Genomic DNA, 17185 nt, shown 5'->3' on the forward strand with positions numbered 1-17185 from the left:
TTAAAGCTGCCATAAACATCTATGTTCTAAGTTTTCAACTTCTTTGGGTAAATACCAAAAGAACACAATTGCTGATTATACAGTAACAGTATGTTTAGTTTTGTAAAAAACTGTCAGACTGTCTTCCAAAGTGGCTGTACCATTTTGCATTCCCACCAGCAAGGAATGAGAGTTCCCATTGCTCCACATCCTTGCCAGCATTTGGTGGTGTCAGTGTTTTGGTTTTAGTCATTCCTATAATTATGTAGTGGTATCTCATTGTAGTTGTCATGTGAATTTCCCTGATAACATAGGCCTTAGTCCATTTTGTGATGCTATAACAAAATACCTAAATCTGGGTAATTTATAGTGAACGGAAATTTCCCATAAACCTGAAGGCTGAAGAGATTGAGGAGCTGGCATCATCCCATAGCAGAAGGCAGAATAGAAAGAGAAAAAAAAGAATAAAATGGAGCCATATTGCCCTTTTACTTTTTATTTTTATTTACTTATTTATTTATTGAGATGGAGGCAGGCTCTGTGCCCAGCCTGGAGTGCAGTGGCATGATCTCGGCTCACTGCGACCTCTGCCTCCTGGGTTCAAGTGATTCTCTTGTGTCAGCCTCTCTAGTAGCTGGGATTACAGGTGCCTACCACCATGCCTGGCTAATTTTTGTACTTTGAGTAGAGTTGGGGTTTTGCCATGTTGGCCAGGCTGGTCTTAAACTCCTGACCTCAGGTGATCTGCCCACCTCAGCCTCCCAAAGTGCTAAGATTACAGCCATGAGCCACCAGCTCCATTTTATAAAGAACCCACTCTTGTGACCACAGCATTGATACATTCACTCTGTCCTCATGGCCTAACCATATCTCATTAAGCTTCACCTTTCAACACTGCAGCATTGGGGATTAGGTTTCCAACACACGCCTTTTGGAATGTCTATTCAAACTATAGCAACATATGATGTGGATCATCTTCTCATATGCTTGTTTGCCATCTGAACCTTGTCTTTGGTGAGATTTCTGTTAAGGTGTTTGGCCTGTCTCTTAATGGGGTTGTTTTCTTACTTACGCTTTAGGAATTATTTGTATATTTTGGATAGCAATTATTTATTAGATATATCTTTTATAAATATTTTCTTCCAGTCTGTGGCTTATCTTTTCATTCTCTTGACAGTGTCTTTTGCAGAGCAGAAATTCTTCATTTTAATAAAGTTCAACTTATCAATTATTTTGTTCATGGATCATGCCTTTGCTGCTGTATCTAAGAAATTATCACCAAACCCTAGGTCATCTGGATTTTCTATTTATTTTCTAGTTTTTAAACCTCTCAACAACTTTGAAAGATACATGCAACTACTACAATTTCATATATTACTATTTACAAAATGGTGAATTAAAGGGGTTAAATGACCTGATGAGTGCTGCATACCTTGTAAGACATGGGCAGACAGACACACACATCCGAGCAACCAGGAACTCACATACCTGAGTCATGCACAACCCTCTTTCTAAAGTTAACCTGCTACATTCAGCTAATCGATTCTGGTCCATTAATACTTTTTACTTTTGCAGCCTAACTTCTGCCTTCTTAATGTGATCGAGTTTTCATCACCTTCTCTGATTCCAGTAAGTGTAATATTTTCCCATATTGTGTATGAGAGCTTCATTTTCCAGCTTAGTAGTTTTGATTTGGAGGTGGCTTTGCCTTTGTTTGGCATTTGGAAGTACAGTTTTGGTTGCCCCCCTGGGAGGGAGGGTGCTACTGACCAAATCCAGGATGCTGCTAAACATCCTGCATTGCAGAGGACAGTCCCCTGTGGCAAAGAATTACACAGCCCTAAATGCCAGTAGTGTTGAGACTCAGAGACCCTGCTCTAGATCCACTGCCTTGCACTTGGAAGTCCATCCGTCTACTGCTCCTTCACCCCCATGACTCTGCACTGTACTTGCTGCCAGATTTCTGATTTTAAGGGTCTCAGCTTGGCCGTTTGCTTGACCAAGTTATTGAAATATTCTAAGCCTCAGTTACTTGAAAACACATTCGACTTCTTGGAGCTTAATTTCCTCTTCTTTGAAGACTTCTTATGAAAATTAAATGGGATAATGTGGAGGGAGCTTTACCACTTTTACCTCCAAATTCTTTGTGCAAAAAAAGCATCCGCCACAGTCCTGTCAACTACGAGAGAGAAGACATCTCTTCCCACTCATGGTTAATGAGACTAAACATGTTTAAACAGCCGGTTCTCATTAAACAAATCAAAATGCTCGCCCAACCTCTTCTATAACGGCTCTGCAAAAGGGTCTAAATCTCGGCCTCCAGTGTTTGTGTTTTACATGTTAAAATAAGGTTCCAGCCTACAGAATGTGTTTTTTTTTCTCCCCACTTCTTTTTTAATAGTTGTATTTCCAGCTGGTTTTATTTAAGGCTATGCTTTTGATCTCTTTTCAATTCTGGGCCTCTTTCCAACATGGCTGTCAATATTTTAAAGGCTCCCTTGGAGACAGCCTTGCTTAGAAGATGGCCTCATGCCAGCCAGGAGAACTGGTCTAACCCACTGATAGTTTGGTGAGTGTGCCAGTGTTTCAGACCTGCTACTGTCATGTGTCTACCAGGAAATGTATCACTGTGCAGTGATGCTTCTCAGGGCACTTTAATAACATATTACAGTGAGGAGTAATTATATAATTTATTTAGTCCAATGAACTGATATTACAAATAAGAATACTGAGGCTTAGAGAAGAGGAGAGTCTCACACAAGAGAGCTGTCTTCTGACTCTCCATCCAGTCCTTCATCCATGATGCTACACCATAAATAGGATTAAAACAACAAAATGAAGTAAAACCATGTCAGCTGATCTTTTGCAACAGCTCCTTGCAATTGAGCAATTACTAAGTATTTTTATGTTGCTTCCAGGCATACTCATCACTACTCTCATGCCTTTTTAGTAATACACCTACCACATTTCTCTCCATTCTTCCAAGTGAGCATCTATAATCATCCATTTCTGCAAGATACCACTCCCATGGTTATATTCTAAATTTGTCAGCATCAATATGTTTCTGATTACTTACATAGGACATCATTCAGCCCTCTGCCCTCCATTTCAACCTGTCAGCCCATTCACCTTGTATTCCCTTATCTGGAAATTAATCCTTGCATTTTTTCCATTCTCTAATCCATTAATTAAACATCTTTCCACTATCAATCCCTGGCATCCTCCCATGTTCTCTCTTAATGACTTACTTTGTTTAAAAATTCGACTACATCAAAATAAATTTAAAATTCTATGTAAAAAAGTGCCACAGACAAAAGTCAAGAGGCAAGCAATAAGCTGGGGAGAATATCTGTAGATTGTATTAGAGTTGCTGACTAATGTTCTAAATATAAGATGATCTTCTAAAATTAGATAAGAAACAAAAAAATGTGAAGAATCTAGTAGAAAAATGAGTAAAGGCAATGCAAACACAATTTTTTGATAAAAGAAAAAACAAAATATCTAACAGTATGAAACCTCCTACAAATAAATATATTTAAGGCTGGGGGTGGTGGCTCACACCTGTAATCCCAGCATTTTGGGAGGCTGAGGTGGGTGGATCACCTGGAGTAAGAAGTTCAAGACAAGCCTGGGCAACATGATAAAACCCAGTCTCTACTAAAAATACAAAAATTAGCCAGGCATGGTGGTGCACACCTGTAGTCCCAGCTACTCTGGAGGCTGAGGCATGAGAATTGCTTGAACCTGGGAGGTGGAGGTTGCAGTGAACCGAGATTATGCCACTGCACTCTAGCCTGAGTGACAGAGTGAGCCTCCATGTCAAAAAATAAAAAAAAAAAAAAAAAATAAATACATTTCAATTAAAACTTTGAAGAATATCATCCTTTAAACCTAATTTGTTGGCAAAGATCTAATAGTTTGATAATACTCACATGTGGAAATTATAGAACACTTTTATATACTGCTGATAGAAGTTTATATTAGTACAACTTCAGGGAAAATTAGATAGCAATTCCTATTAAATTAGAATTCAAATTTCAACAGAGCAATTTCAGTTTCAGGAATTTATTCCATAGAGAAAACTTGCACATGTGTGAAATGACATATGTTCAACAATATTTAATACCACTTTGTTTTTTTAATGGCAACAGATTGGACGAGACCTAAATTTCCATTAATTAAACAAAAAATTCCGATTAAATAAACCAAGAATTCTTTCAATGTTATATTAGCAGCCATGTAAAAGAAGGAAACAGCTCTATAAGCTGAATTGGAATAATCTGCAATATATTTTAATGAGAAAAAAACTAAAAACAGAACCATGTTTTTAGCATGCTTTCATTTGTGGAGACAATTTTTAAACATGCACATGCATGCTTTTATATACATGAAATATCTATATATAACTGCAAGAGAAATTAGTCACCCTAGTAACCCTAATTTTCTCTGGAGAAAAGAACTGGCAAATTGAGATCTGAAATAGAGGGAAAAAAGGTATAAAGAATTGCCTTTTTCTTCTGTGCCTAGCTTATTTCACTTAATATAATGACTTCCAGTTCTGTCTATGTTGCTGCAAATGACATGATTTCACTCTTTTTACAGCCAAATAATATTTCATTGCGTATATATACCATAATTAGGTACAGAGTAGAATGACAGACGCCAGAGGCTGGGAAGGGTGTTTGGATTGTGAGTAGGAGGGATGAAGAAATGTTGGTTAACAGGTACAAACATACAGTTAAATAGAAGGAATAAGACCTAATATTTGCTTTCAGCATAGAGCGACTGTAATTAACAATAACGTATTGCTTGCAAATAGCTAGAGAAGAGGACTTGAACTATTTTCAACATTTAGAAATGATAAATACGGTGATGAATACTCTAAATATGCTAACTTGATCATAATACATCTTATGCATGTAGCAAAATATCACATGCCCCCCCAAATATCTACAACTATTATGTACCAACAAAAATAAATAAGAATTGATTTTTTCTATATTGTCTTTTCCCCTTTGATTTTTTTAACATACACATTGTCTTTAAAATTAATTAAAAGTAATGCAATGAAGAAATTAGTCAACAAATAAATAAGCTACCCACTTATGACTTTCTTTCTCAGCATCTTATTTTAATTATCTGTATTGCACTTATCACTTATAATTGTCCTCTTTATATGTTTATTATATGTCTCTACCACTGGAGTGCAAGCTAAATAAGAATACAAACCATGTGTGTGAGACCCTACTATAAGCCCTTTGTGTGAATGAGACATAGGAGTCTCCCTGAGTAGACGCAGCCTTTACAGACCGTGGATTGGAGACTGGTGGAATTTCCATCAATACTCAACCTTCCACAGGTGACTCTTATGCAGTGAACAATGCGTAAAAGCTGATGCAGCCACCCTACCTTTCTGGTTTGTATATCGTTTTTATTCAAGCAACTGCAACAGAGTCTTCTACACACAGAAGCTCAGTGTATATCTGTGGAATGGATGAATGTATAGGTCACAGTATTGAACTCACTGGGAATATAAATAGCTGCAGTAAGCTGAAGCAAGCATACTCCTTACCTCATTCATTTCCTGTCTCTCCGGGATCACTATCTTTCATTGTCTGATGATCCACGTCTTGAAAACCATTGTGTCCTTTTTTAAAAAATTTGTTTGTTCTAAGAGAGAGGGTAGGTCTATCCTTATTACTTCATTGTGATCAAGTATGCAAGCATGTCTATTGTGATTTCAAGATGCAGTTTATATTATTTTTGACCATAAACCTGAGAATTGATTTCTGTTTGGATCAAAGGAAGAGCTAGTGATGTAAAAGTATGTATAATTGTAAAAGACAATTTGGTGGAATTGTTTAGAAAAATTATAATATACATATGCCTATCCCAGTAACCAGAATATTTTAATATTTTAAACCAGCTACTAGATAGTATTTTACACTAAAGTTGCCCTTAGACATTAGGAAGCTCTGTAAGACTTAGCTTTTTTTCTCTTTAATGTTCTTTCTACTATATTTTTCTTACCATCGGTCTTTCACCCCTCTCACTACTTTCATTCATGTTTTTGTCTGGCTTTGTTTTTTTTCCACTTCTGAGTGACTTGACAGCTAAAATTACCAGTCTCCTTTCTTTTTGTAATAATATTTTAAGTTCTGGGGTACATGTGCAGATTGTGCAGAATTGTTACATAGGTATACACATGCCATGGAGGTGGTTTGCTGCATCCGTTGCCCATCAACTACATTAGGTATTTCTCCTAATGCTATCCTTCCCCAGTCCCCCCACCCCCTGTTATTCCTCCCCTAGCCCCCCATCACCCAGGTACTGGTATGTAATGTTCCCTTCCTTATATCCATGTGTTCTAATTGTTTAACACCCACCTATGAGTAAGACCATGCAGTGTTTGGTTTTGTGTTCTTGTGTCCGTTTGCTCAGAATGATGGTTTCTAGTTTCACCCATGTCCCTGCAAAGGCCATGAACTCCTCCTTTTTTATGGCTGCATAGTATTCCATGGTATATATATATCACATTTTCTTTATCCAGTCTATCATTGATGGGCATTTGGGTTGGTTCCAAGTCTTTGCTATAGTGAACAGTGCCGCAATAAACATACACTTACTTTATCTACTTTTATGCTGTCTCGTAATAATGAAAGGGAACATTATAAAGCCAAATGTAGTAATATAAGGTTTTGATTTAGTAATAGTAAGTTTATAACCTTTTGTTTGCAAGTCATAAAGTCACTCAATCTCTCTCCTATCGAATAAAGAGCACTGGGGTCACAGCCCATGCAGGCAACTTGTTCACTCATGTCTAAACTGAGAACTATGACCCATATGGCTGAAGAGTGTGCTGAAGTGGAGGAAGGACTGGAATTAGTGTCAAAGTCCTTGAATTTCACTCTGAGCCCATTTACCAGCTATAAAGCCTTCTACAAGATGCTTAATGCTATTGAAACTCATTTTCTTCATTACATTAGGAATAATAATTTTTACTTTATAGGACTTTAGTGAGAATTTATATATTCTTCACAAAACATTTCTTGTAAGTTCATAGGCATTGTACTACTGGTTGGAATAAATTATTAAATGTTAGAACATATGTGAATCTAGGACATAGAAGGCATTCAACAAAGTATAAAATTAAGGTTTATTGAGAAGCCAGAGGTAGAGACGGTTAATTTTAGTTGAAGAGGCTTTTAAAATCTTTTGGAAAATATGAATATATAAGCAGGAGCTTGAGTAGAGAAGTCTTAAGTTCAAGAAAAGTTTAGACCACAGACACAAAATTTGGAGTCATCAGCATATGGCTAGGATTTAAAATTGTATAATGAATGCCTTAGAGAGTGAGAAATAGCAGATAAAAACACCGAGAACTGAACCCTCAGACAGTCTGAACTAAAAAGCGGGGAAAATAAATAGATATCAGCAAATAATACTGAAAAACAAAACATCCAGCAAGTTGGGAAGAAAATTAGATTAGGTTTAAAATCCAAGGGAGACACAGTTTAAAGGAGAAGAAAAACAGTCAGATGTGACAAATACTGGTTCTGAGCCAAATAATTGTTATTTTTTAATTAATAATTCAACAAATATTAATTGAGGTCTTACTGCTGTCCTAAGAGGTAAAGGTGCAACAACCAACACAATAGATAAATATCCCTGCTTTAATGGGGTTTTCCATTAGTCAACTATGACTTGACCACAGCATCCAGTAGGAAAAGCCCATGGATCCTTGACAAAAGCATTTTCTGTGGTTGTGAAAGAAAGCCTAACTGGAATGGGTTCAGTCATGAATGAAAGGTTAAAAAAAAATAAGAGACAATTAGTAAAGCTATAACTGAGAAGTTTGGTTATAAAGTCAAAAAGAAAAATGGCGAAGAGGGGCTGGCTGCAGTGGCTCATGCCGATAATCCCAGCACTTTGGGAGGCCGAGGTGGGCAGATCGCCTGAGATCAGGAGTTTGAGATCAGCCTTGCCAACATGGTGAAACACTGTCTCTACAGAATAATAAAGAATTAGTCGAGTTTGGTGGCTTGCACCTGTAGTCCCAGCTACTCAGGAGGCTGAGGCAAGAGAATTGCTTGAACCCGGGAGGGGGAGGTTGTAGTGAGCTGAGGTTGCGGTGAGCTGAGATTGCGCCACTGCACTCCAGCCTGAGTGACAGAGTGAGACTCTGTCTCAAAGAAAAAAAAAATGATGAAGAGGAAAGGGAGATTGCAATGGTAAATTTTATGTGTCAATTTCATTGGGTCATAAGGTGCACAGATAATTGGTCAAAAATTATCCTAGTTGTTTCTACAAAGGTGTTTTTACCATGAGACTAACATTTAAATCAGCAGACTGAATATAGCAGATTGCTTTCACTAATGTGGGAAGATCTCATCTAATCAATTGAAGGCCTTGATATAATGAAAAGACTGATCCCACCCCAAGTAACAGAGAATTCTTTCTGCCTGACAGCATTCAACGTAGGACATAGACTTTCTGTTTTCCTCTTTTTGGATACAAACAGAAACATTGGCTCTTTCTGGGTCTCAGGCACACTGAGCTGAAATTACACTATCAGTTCTCCTGGGCCATCAACTTGCCAAATCACCCTGGAAATTTGGGGACTTGTCTGCCTCCTTGATTACATGAGACAAGTCCTTGTAATTAATCTCCATCTATAGATCTCTCTCTCTCTCTCTCTCTCTCTCTCTCTCTCTCTCTCTCTCTCATCTACATCCCATCAATTCTGCTTCTCTTGAGAACCCTGACTAATACCTTTCAGAGATCAAGAGAGTTTTGTGTGTGTTTGTGTGTGTTCATTTTGTTTCAATATGCAGAAAAAATCCCTACATGTTGTACCCTGATTAAGAAGGACTTGTAGAGGGAGAGGAGAGCTAATGATGCCAGAAGAGAGGGAAGAATAGTTACAGTGATGTTCTTGGAAAGGTGAGAAGAGTTTGGATCTGTTATATGCAACTAGGGATCCTGGCTGTATTGGGTTAAATCATGTCCCCTAAGAAGATATAATAAAGTCCTAGTACCTATGAGTGACTTTATCAAGAAATAGGGTCTATATAGATATAACCAACCTAGGTTGTGTTCCTACTGGGTTAAGGTGAATCCTAATCCAATGTCTTATGTCCTTATTAGGACACAGGGAGGTCATGACAATGGAGGCAGAGATTGGAGGGATGCCTCTACAAACCGAGGAGCAACATGGATTCTCTGCAACTGTAAGAAGCTAGCAAGAGGCAAGCCGGTATCCTCTCCTAGAGCCTTCACAGTTAACATATCTCTGCCACCACCTTGATCACATACTTCTTGCCTGCAGAACTATGAGAGGATAAATTTCTATTGTTGTAAGACATCCAGTTTGTGATACTTTGTTTTGGCAGAACTGAGAACTAATAAACATGTATTTCTCATAGACCTTAATAGCATTTATAGCCATTCCAGGAAAGGAAGCTGCAAAGCTATGGGAACATAAAATCCATGATATGCTTCAGCAGGACAAGTTATTTTATGCGCTTGATGACCAAAAAAAAAAAAAAAAATGCATTGATGCATGCCTTGATGGGGCTGAATAGGCTTTCAGGTCCCAATCCCTTTGTCCTTCCTTCTCTCTATGCTTCTGGCCTATAAAGCCAGTGTGCATGGAAGTTAGCCAAATGGGAACGAAGTATCAATCCTGTAAATTTTTGCAAGCTGTCTATGACTTTCAGTTCAGAGGTCTCTGCTAAACACTGCAATGAGAGGCCCAAGCGCATTTTTCTTGTCCCTGAGACCCTGGAATTCGGAGGCCTAGCCCTGGCTGCTGAATCATGCATGCAGAGGCCATAGGCCCATCAGGACGGGTACTCTACTCGGGAACACTAATCTGCTTCTAGAAGGTAGGCTTTGGCTTTGTCCAGGTTTATTAAATCATTTCATGAAGTGTGAGGAAGATAACAAAAAGAGAGAGGCCAGAAATGTCCCCTCCCGCACCTATGCCCCTGAAGGAAGACAACTGATATTCTCTTCTCTTTTAAATAGTAGAGAGGAAAGAGTTCTGTTCTAACAATGATGGGCTTTAAGTATCGGGCTACGAGATTATATTTCAATGCACTAGCAAAGATTACTTCTAGCTAGGGAAATTTGAATTTCCATAATGCCGTACAGCACTTAATAGTACCCCAGTGGGCAAAGATAGCTACAGCGCTTCTTAAGTCTAATTACAATGAAGTCCATGCCAAAAAGCTATACATGAAAAAATGTTTGATTTCTAGCCAATGTAATACCTAATACAGCAAAATTCCAACAAAACAAAGAATGCAGACATTCCCTTGACTCTTCTCAAAACATTTTTTATTATTCTAGAAAAATTATGCATTGTGGCTTCAGGTCATTTGCATTTAAGTTCTGACCCTGACTTACTAATTAGATAATCTTGAGCAAAATATGTTCCCTTCCTGACCCTCGATTTTGTCACGTGATAAAAAAGATTGATGATTGTCCTTAATAGACTTCAGGCTCATGTTAGGGTGATTATATGTCCAGTGAACCCAGAAGAATGCCAGTTTGTTTGTTGCCTCTGCTTAATTGTAAGGCCCTTTTGTTCTCAAAAAACGCTTGATTTGTTCAATAAAATTATAAGATCATTGAATTCATAAGTGCTGATATGAAGGTATCCTACTCCATTCAGATTGCTGTAACAAAAATACTGTAAACTAGGGGGCTTATGAACAATAAACATGTATTTCTCATAGTTCTAAATCCTGGGAAGCCCATGATCATGGTGATAGCTGATATGGTTTGGGTGTTCGTCTCCACCAAGTCTCATATTGAAATGTAGTCGTCTGTGGGGCCTGGTAGGGGGTCATTCGATCCTGGAGTCAGATCCCTCATGAATAAACCATTATTATATAAACCATAGCACCATCCCCTTTGTGATAAGCGAGGTCTCACTTTACATGAGATCTAGCTTTAAAAGTCTGGGACCTCCCATCTTTCTCTTGCTCCCACTCTTGCCATGGGATACACTGGCTCTCCCTGCACTGCCCATCATGATCGAAAGCTTACTGAGGTCCTCCCCAGAAGCAGATGCCAGCACCGCACTTCCTGTACAGCCTGCAGAACCATGAGCCAATTAAACCTCTTTTCTTTATAAATTACCTAGTCTCAGGCATTCCTTTATAGTAATACAGAAGCTGACAAATACACTGGGAGGTTCAGTTTGGTGTGAGCCCTCTCCTGGCTCATAGATGGCACCTTCTCCTGGGGCCCCACATAGTGGAAGCAGCAGAGTGGCTCTCTGGGTTCTCTTTTCTAAAGACACAAATCCCATTTATAAGTGCTTCACCCTCATGACCTAATCACCTCCCAAAGACCCCCATGTCCTAATACCATCATTTTAGGAGTTAGTATTTCAACATATGAATTTTGGAAGGACACAAATTTTCAGACCATGGCACACAGCAACTTGAGAGTTTTTAAATTATATATGAATGTAAGTTTCAGTAATGAGAATGAAGCTCCCTAAGTAGTCTTCAGAAAGAAGGATTTTTTTGTTTTTGTTGGCTAGTGTAAAGTAACCAGCATGGGAATATGTAACACGAGTCAATTAAAGGACTGAAATCTACCATCTTAACAACTTTTAAAAGTGCCAATTTTTTGTATATCAATTATACCTCAATAAAGCCAAAAAAACAAATAAACACAAGACTGAATTGTGAGTAAATGAATGAATATAAGAATGTATATATGTATAAAAAAATAACTAATGGGTTATTACTAATGGACTTAATACCTGAATGACAAAATAATCTGTACAACAAACCCCCATGACACAAGTTTACCTATGCAACAAACCTACACATGTACTTCTAAACTTAAAATAAAAATTTTATATATATATATACAGACACACACATATGCACACACACATGCACATGCACACACACATACACCTATTAGAGGTGGACTCTCTTACCTCCTGGGTTAAATTTCCTGACATTTTTTCTTCTCTAAACACACACACACACACACACTCACACACACACACACACACCTTTTAGGGATGAATTCTCTTATCTCCTAAGTTAAATTTCCTGACATTTTTTCTCCTCCAAACACACAGACACACACACACACACACACACACACACACACTATATATATGGGTTGCTTCCATTTTGTTAATTGATTCTATGGAAGCTATTAATGACTGGTACTGGCTTGTACCAAGTCAAGTGCTTCCCATATTTCCTTGATCCTTACCATTCAAGTCAATTCTGTACTATTTTGACTGTCATCACCTGCATTCTTTTCCTGAGGTTCCTCCTGTCTTCCAAGACCCACCCTATCCGTACATACAATGGTCTGAAAATGCCACATATTTGTGTCCATCCTCTCCCTGAAAGCAAACCCTAGTGAATAACTGGAAAGAACTGGTGCATGCACACACAGCCCCCTCGATTTTTCTAGGATGGCTCTGAAGCGTGGATTCTATTTTTACTTTCCTATTTCAGAAGGATGAGCTCCAGCTGCCCCAGTGGTGACTTACTTAATACTATACCTTTGATACCACCTTGTCATTCATCCCTATCTTGCTTCCCTACCCCTGTATCAGGGTCACCTAAGATTAACCCTAGGTAAAAATTTATACCTGAATCTTTGTCTTAGGATGCTCCTCTGTGGGGACTCAGGTATCACATTTACATGTTAAGAGAGATCTTCAATCCTGAAGAGGGTCTTGCAAATTTGTTTAGTATGTTTTTCCTAGCTATCAGAATATATGTGCATGTTTATGCCTAAGAACAAGGGTTTCATATATGCCAGGCCATCTGCTTGGGTCTAAGTAACAATTACACTTGATTCCCTGAGGGTGACTCACCAGCTGTCTTTGAACTTGTAGTTCAGTTTGAAATGGCTCCTGCTGCTCTTCCCCATCTGATATGAGATCTTCACACCTTCAGGAAACCCTCCTTGTGCCTTAGTCCTACTGTTGTTGTGCCTACCTGGAGAGCACACCTCCAGAGGTAAAGGGCTCCATTTCTATGTTATTCATTGCAGGGGCCCCTCCGCTGTACTGCTCAGGCCACAGCCACCTGCTTAGGCTGCCTCAATAGTGGGAACAGAAGTGATCTGCTGCGATGGCTTTTCCTATCTGCTAGGCTAAATTTCCTGATTTTTTAATTCTCCAAATTCCTCATGGAAATCATTTCTGCATGGATAACTAAGCCAGAACCATGACAGGCAAGACTATACAGTGGTTAGGTTTAAAAATTATTTGTTGAACATCACATGTTCTCATTTATAAGTGGGAGCTGAATAGTAAGAACACCTGGACACACAAGAAGGGGAAAAACACACGCTGGGGCCTGTTAGCAGGGTATGGGCAGGGAGAGCATCAGGATAAACAGCTAATGCATACCGGGCTCAATTCCTAGGTGATAGGTTGATGGGTGCAGCAAACCACCATGGCACACATTTACCTATGTAACAAACCTGCACGTTTTGCACACATATACTGGAACTTAAATAATTTTTTTAAAAAAAGATCAAATGAATCCAGTCTTTGCTTTTGCACCTCCTGTCTTTCAAATAAAGTTTTATTGGCACAGACAAAAAATAAAGCTATTTGTTGAATCTTTTGTGTTACTCTTTAGTACCCAAGTCCTAGAGGAAGAAGTTTTTGTTTTGTTTTGTTTCTTATTTTTCTCTCCTTATGAAGAAGAAAATACAAGTTCACCCAGAGAACATGCCTTGTAAACCCTGCTGCCTCTAAGAATCTTTCCTTTCTTTACCCCTCCAGCTTTCTCTTATGTGAATTAGGTCAATTGATTTAAGTCTTAGGTCCTTCTCTAATGATTTCACTGTACAAAAATAAAAAGAAATTATGGACCCTTAGAATAATAGAAGGCAACAAAAGTCAACATCCTTGTTCTAGGTATGAGGAAATTGACAGAAATCCACCATGCAATTTGTTCAGAGTAAAGCAGGAGGTTAGCAGCAGGAAGAAAGGTAAGTTTCTCAACATCCATCCAATGCTATTGATACACAGTAAATAGAATATTAAATCTAAAAGTAATTTATAAAATACAGTATAAATACAATAAAATATTATTAGAAAGGTCAAACACAGTATGCATTTATTTAACAAATATCTCCACTTTCAAGAAACTTACATTTTAATGGGTATGACACATAATAAACGAACCTAGAAGTTAACAGAGAACACGATATTTTAGATGTGTTAAATGTCACAATGAAAGTACAAGAAGAGAAAGGGAATAGGAAACATAAGAAAAAGTAATGATAATTATATTTTTAGAAGACTGTTCGGGGAAAGTCTCACTCGTGTGGTTAAATCTGAGCAAAGACAAATTTGTTTCATGCTTCTCTAACTGCATGGAAGGGTCTTTTCCCATCCTCTCTTGACCAATTGTCACTCATTTTCAGCGACATTCTCTCAAATTGAACTTTTGGGACCTGCTAGTTATCTGAACAATTGGTTTGTCAGTCATAAACTTGGTTTGATTAGTTACAGTTACTGCAGTTTGAAACTGTATACTTATGTATTTGTTAGCCTCTCTGTCTCCCCTACTAATGTATTATCCTCATGAGGCTGGCTTTTCAGCAATATCTCATCAGCACTTAGAATAATGATTGGCTCATAGCAGTCTTTAAGTAGCTGTTTAATGAATGGATGGATAGAAGGATGGATAGATGTGTGGGTGGTGGATACATGGATGGGTAGATGAATGAAAACCTTGATGGGTAGACAAATGGATGAGTGGATGGATACATGGATAAACAGATGGAGCAGAAGTTAGGAGAAATGTAGAACAGGGGTGGTTGACAGTCTCCAAAGAGGGCATCATCAATTCCTTCTCTCCCTGTATATGTTTGCTGCAAGTGACATGAAAGTGGAGTCTAATTATTTTTGCCTCCAATCCAGATGGGCCTTTTTGACTGACTTAGTAGAGCATGGCAGAAGTGACATTTCTGAACTTCTGAGATTATGATAAGAAGTCCTGTAGTATCTTCATGCATCTCTGGGAGTATTCAGCCTGGGAGAAGCCTGCTGCCATGGTAGAAGTCTGCTATCTCGAAACCTCCATGCTGTGAAGAAGCTTAAACTAGGCATGTGGAGAGGTCATGCAGAAGGACAGAAAACTGACCAGTCCCCAGGTGTCTCAACCCAAATGTCAATCTCCAGTCCTAGCTGTCATCTGTTTTCAAATGCATGAGAGAACTCAAGCAAGAAGAGTTCAGCTGAGCCTAACTGTCCACAGAACGATAGGGGGCCATGTTAAATTGTTGTTTTAAACCACTATTTTTTGGAGCATTTTGTTACATAACAGTGGATAACTGGAACATATGGAAAAATAACATATTGAGAAGCTTACATTGTCATTTGAAACAGTAATAGAAATTGAAATAGTGGGTATGAATAGACCTATTCTTTAGATGAAAAAAAAAATGAAAATTATGGAAGTCAACTGACAGCCAAGAAATGGCAAAATGAATTACAATCCAAACCTAGAATTCAAAAAGAGCCAAGAGATAGCCAAACAAGAGGATAAGATGAAAACAAAAGACTTCATACCTTTAACGTGTTTAATGTTTTATCCACCTTTCTTGGCCGAAATCAAGAATATATAATCCAAGTGGTCTTCCCTTAGCTAAATGTTTGGTTTAAATGCCGTGCGCACCCCACAGGATTGCACATGTGCTATGACTGAAAATAAAAGAAAGTTGTCTGTGCTTGGAATAGCAAGAGCCTCTGTCCTCTCACTCTTCTTAGCATCGGAGAATCATGTCCTCAAACCCTTGGGTCCTTCGAGCTGGTTTTGGACTTGATCCGATCATTTAGTAACTACCACAATGCCCAATACAGCAAAAAGTTCAAAGCTACTTCCTGTTAATTAGCCAAGGCAGCTTTGAGGGTCCCAGCTGTGCAATTCATTTTCATGTGCAGTATCCCCAATTAGGCCAACTCTGTCTGAAATTTCTGGAGCCACAACTTGATAATCAGTGGAGAGATGCACCAAGCTAAGGTAAGGTCAGAGTAAATTTTCTTTAGTGGTTCCCCCAAGACACTTCAAAATCACTTACCAGAGTAAAAACTATATTTCATATACTTTATGAAAATAAATGTGCAGCCCTAGAAAGGGAAGTATCAATGACTAAATACCTGCCCATTTCTCTTTATGCTATAACCTAAAGGAACAAAAATAAGATTCTTTCCCTGCCTTGTTTGAGCCCACTTCTCATATTTTAAAATAAACCGCCCATCAGTGATAGGTTTCCCACCTAGATAATTTGGTCAAAAGATCCATGTTGGATTGCTGACCTAAAAATTCATTTAGCTATAACTGCCTGCCATGTCAATACTCTTTCATAAAAAAAGTAGTCTTCTTTTCTGCATAAACTATATAGAAGACCCATTGATCACAGTGCCTGGCATGCCAACACAACCTTTGTTTTTTTCTTTTCCTTCTCCTTTTTTTTTTTTTTTTCGAGATGGAGTCTTGCTCTGTCACCCAAGCTGGATTGCAACGAAATTGTCTTGGGTGACCGTAACCTCTGGGGTTCAAGCGATTGTCCTGCCTCAGCCTCCCTGTGACTACAGGCACACACCTCCACACCCGGCTAATTTTTGTATTTTTAGTAGAGACGGAGTTTCGCCATGTTGGCCAGGCTGGTCTCGAACTCCTGACCTCATGATCCACCTGCCTTGGCCTCCCAAAGTGCTGAGATACAGGCGTGAGCCACCGTGCCCAGCCTAACACCACATTTGTAAAGAAATTCCTCTCCTACAGGATCTGAAGGACCTGAAGAGGCATGCTTGATGGACAAGGGCAGGAAATCCTGGAGCCAGCCACTGCCCTGTCATCTTCCATTCACATGGAAAAGCAGCCTGACCCAATCAAATCATTTGTCTCTCTGGAACTCAGAGTCATTGAGCAAAAGCAGCACTAGCAGAGACAGCTGCTGCTCAAAGCCACAGCAGAGTGAGAGGTGAGAGAGGCATGCTGGGTCTCAAGTGAGCCAAAGTGAAGTATAGCCTATAAAACAGAGAGATGAATTAAAGAGTGCAAAAAGCAAGCTGATAGAAAAAGGAAGTTGAAGTAGATGTGAAATGTGAAATGGAGTCACCCTGAGAAGGTGAATGAAACCATGCAGGCAGGAAAAGACAAAGATTAGCTAGTCCCTGGACAGCCTT

Source organism: Aotus nancymaae, unplaced genomic scaffold (assembly GCF_030222135.1).
Source record: "Aotus nancymaae isolate 86718 unplaced genomic scaffold, 86718_ANA_hifiasm-v0.15.2.pri h1tg000006l, whole genome shotgun sequence".
In the NCBI taxonomy this organism is placed as follows: domain Eukaryota; kingdom Metazoa; phylum Chordata; class Mammalia; order Primates; family Aotidae; genus Aotus; species Aotus nancymaae.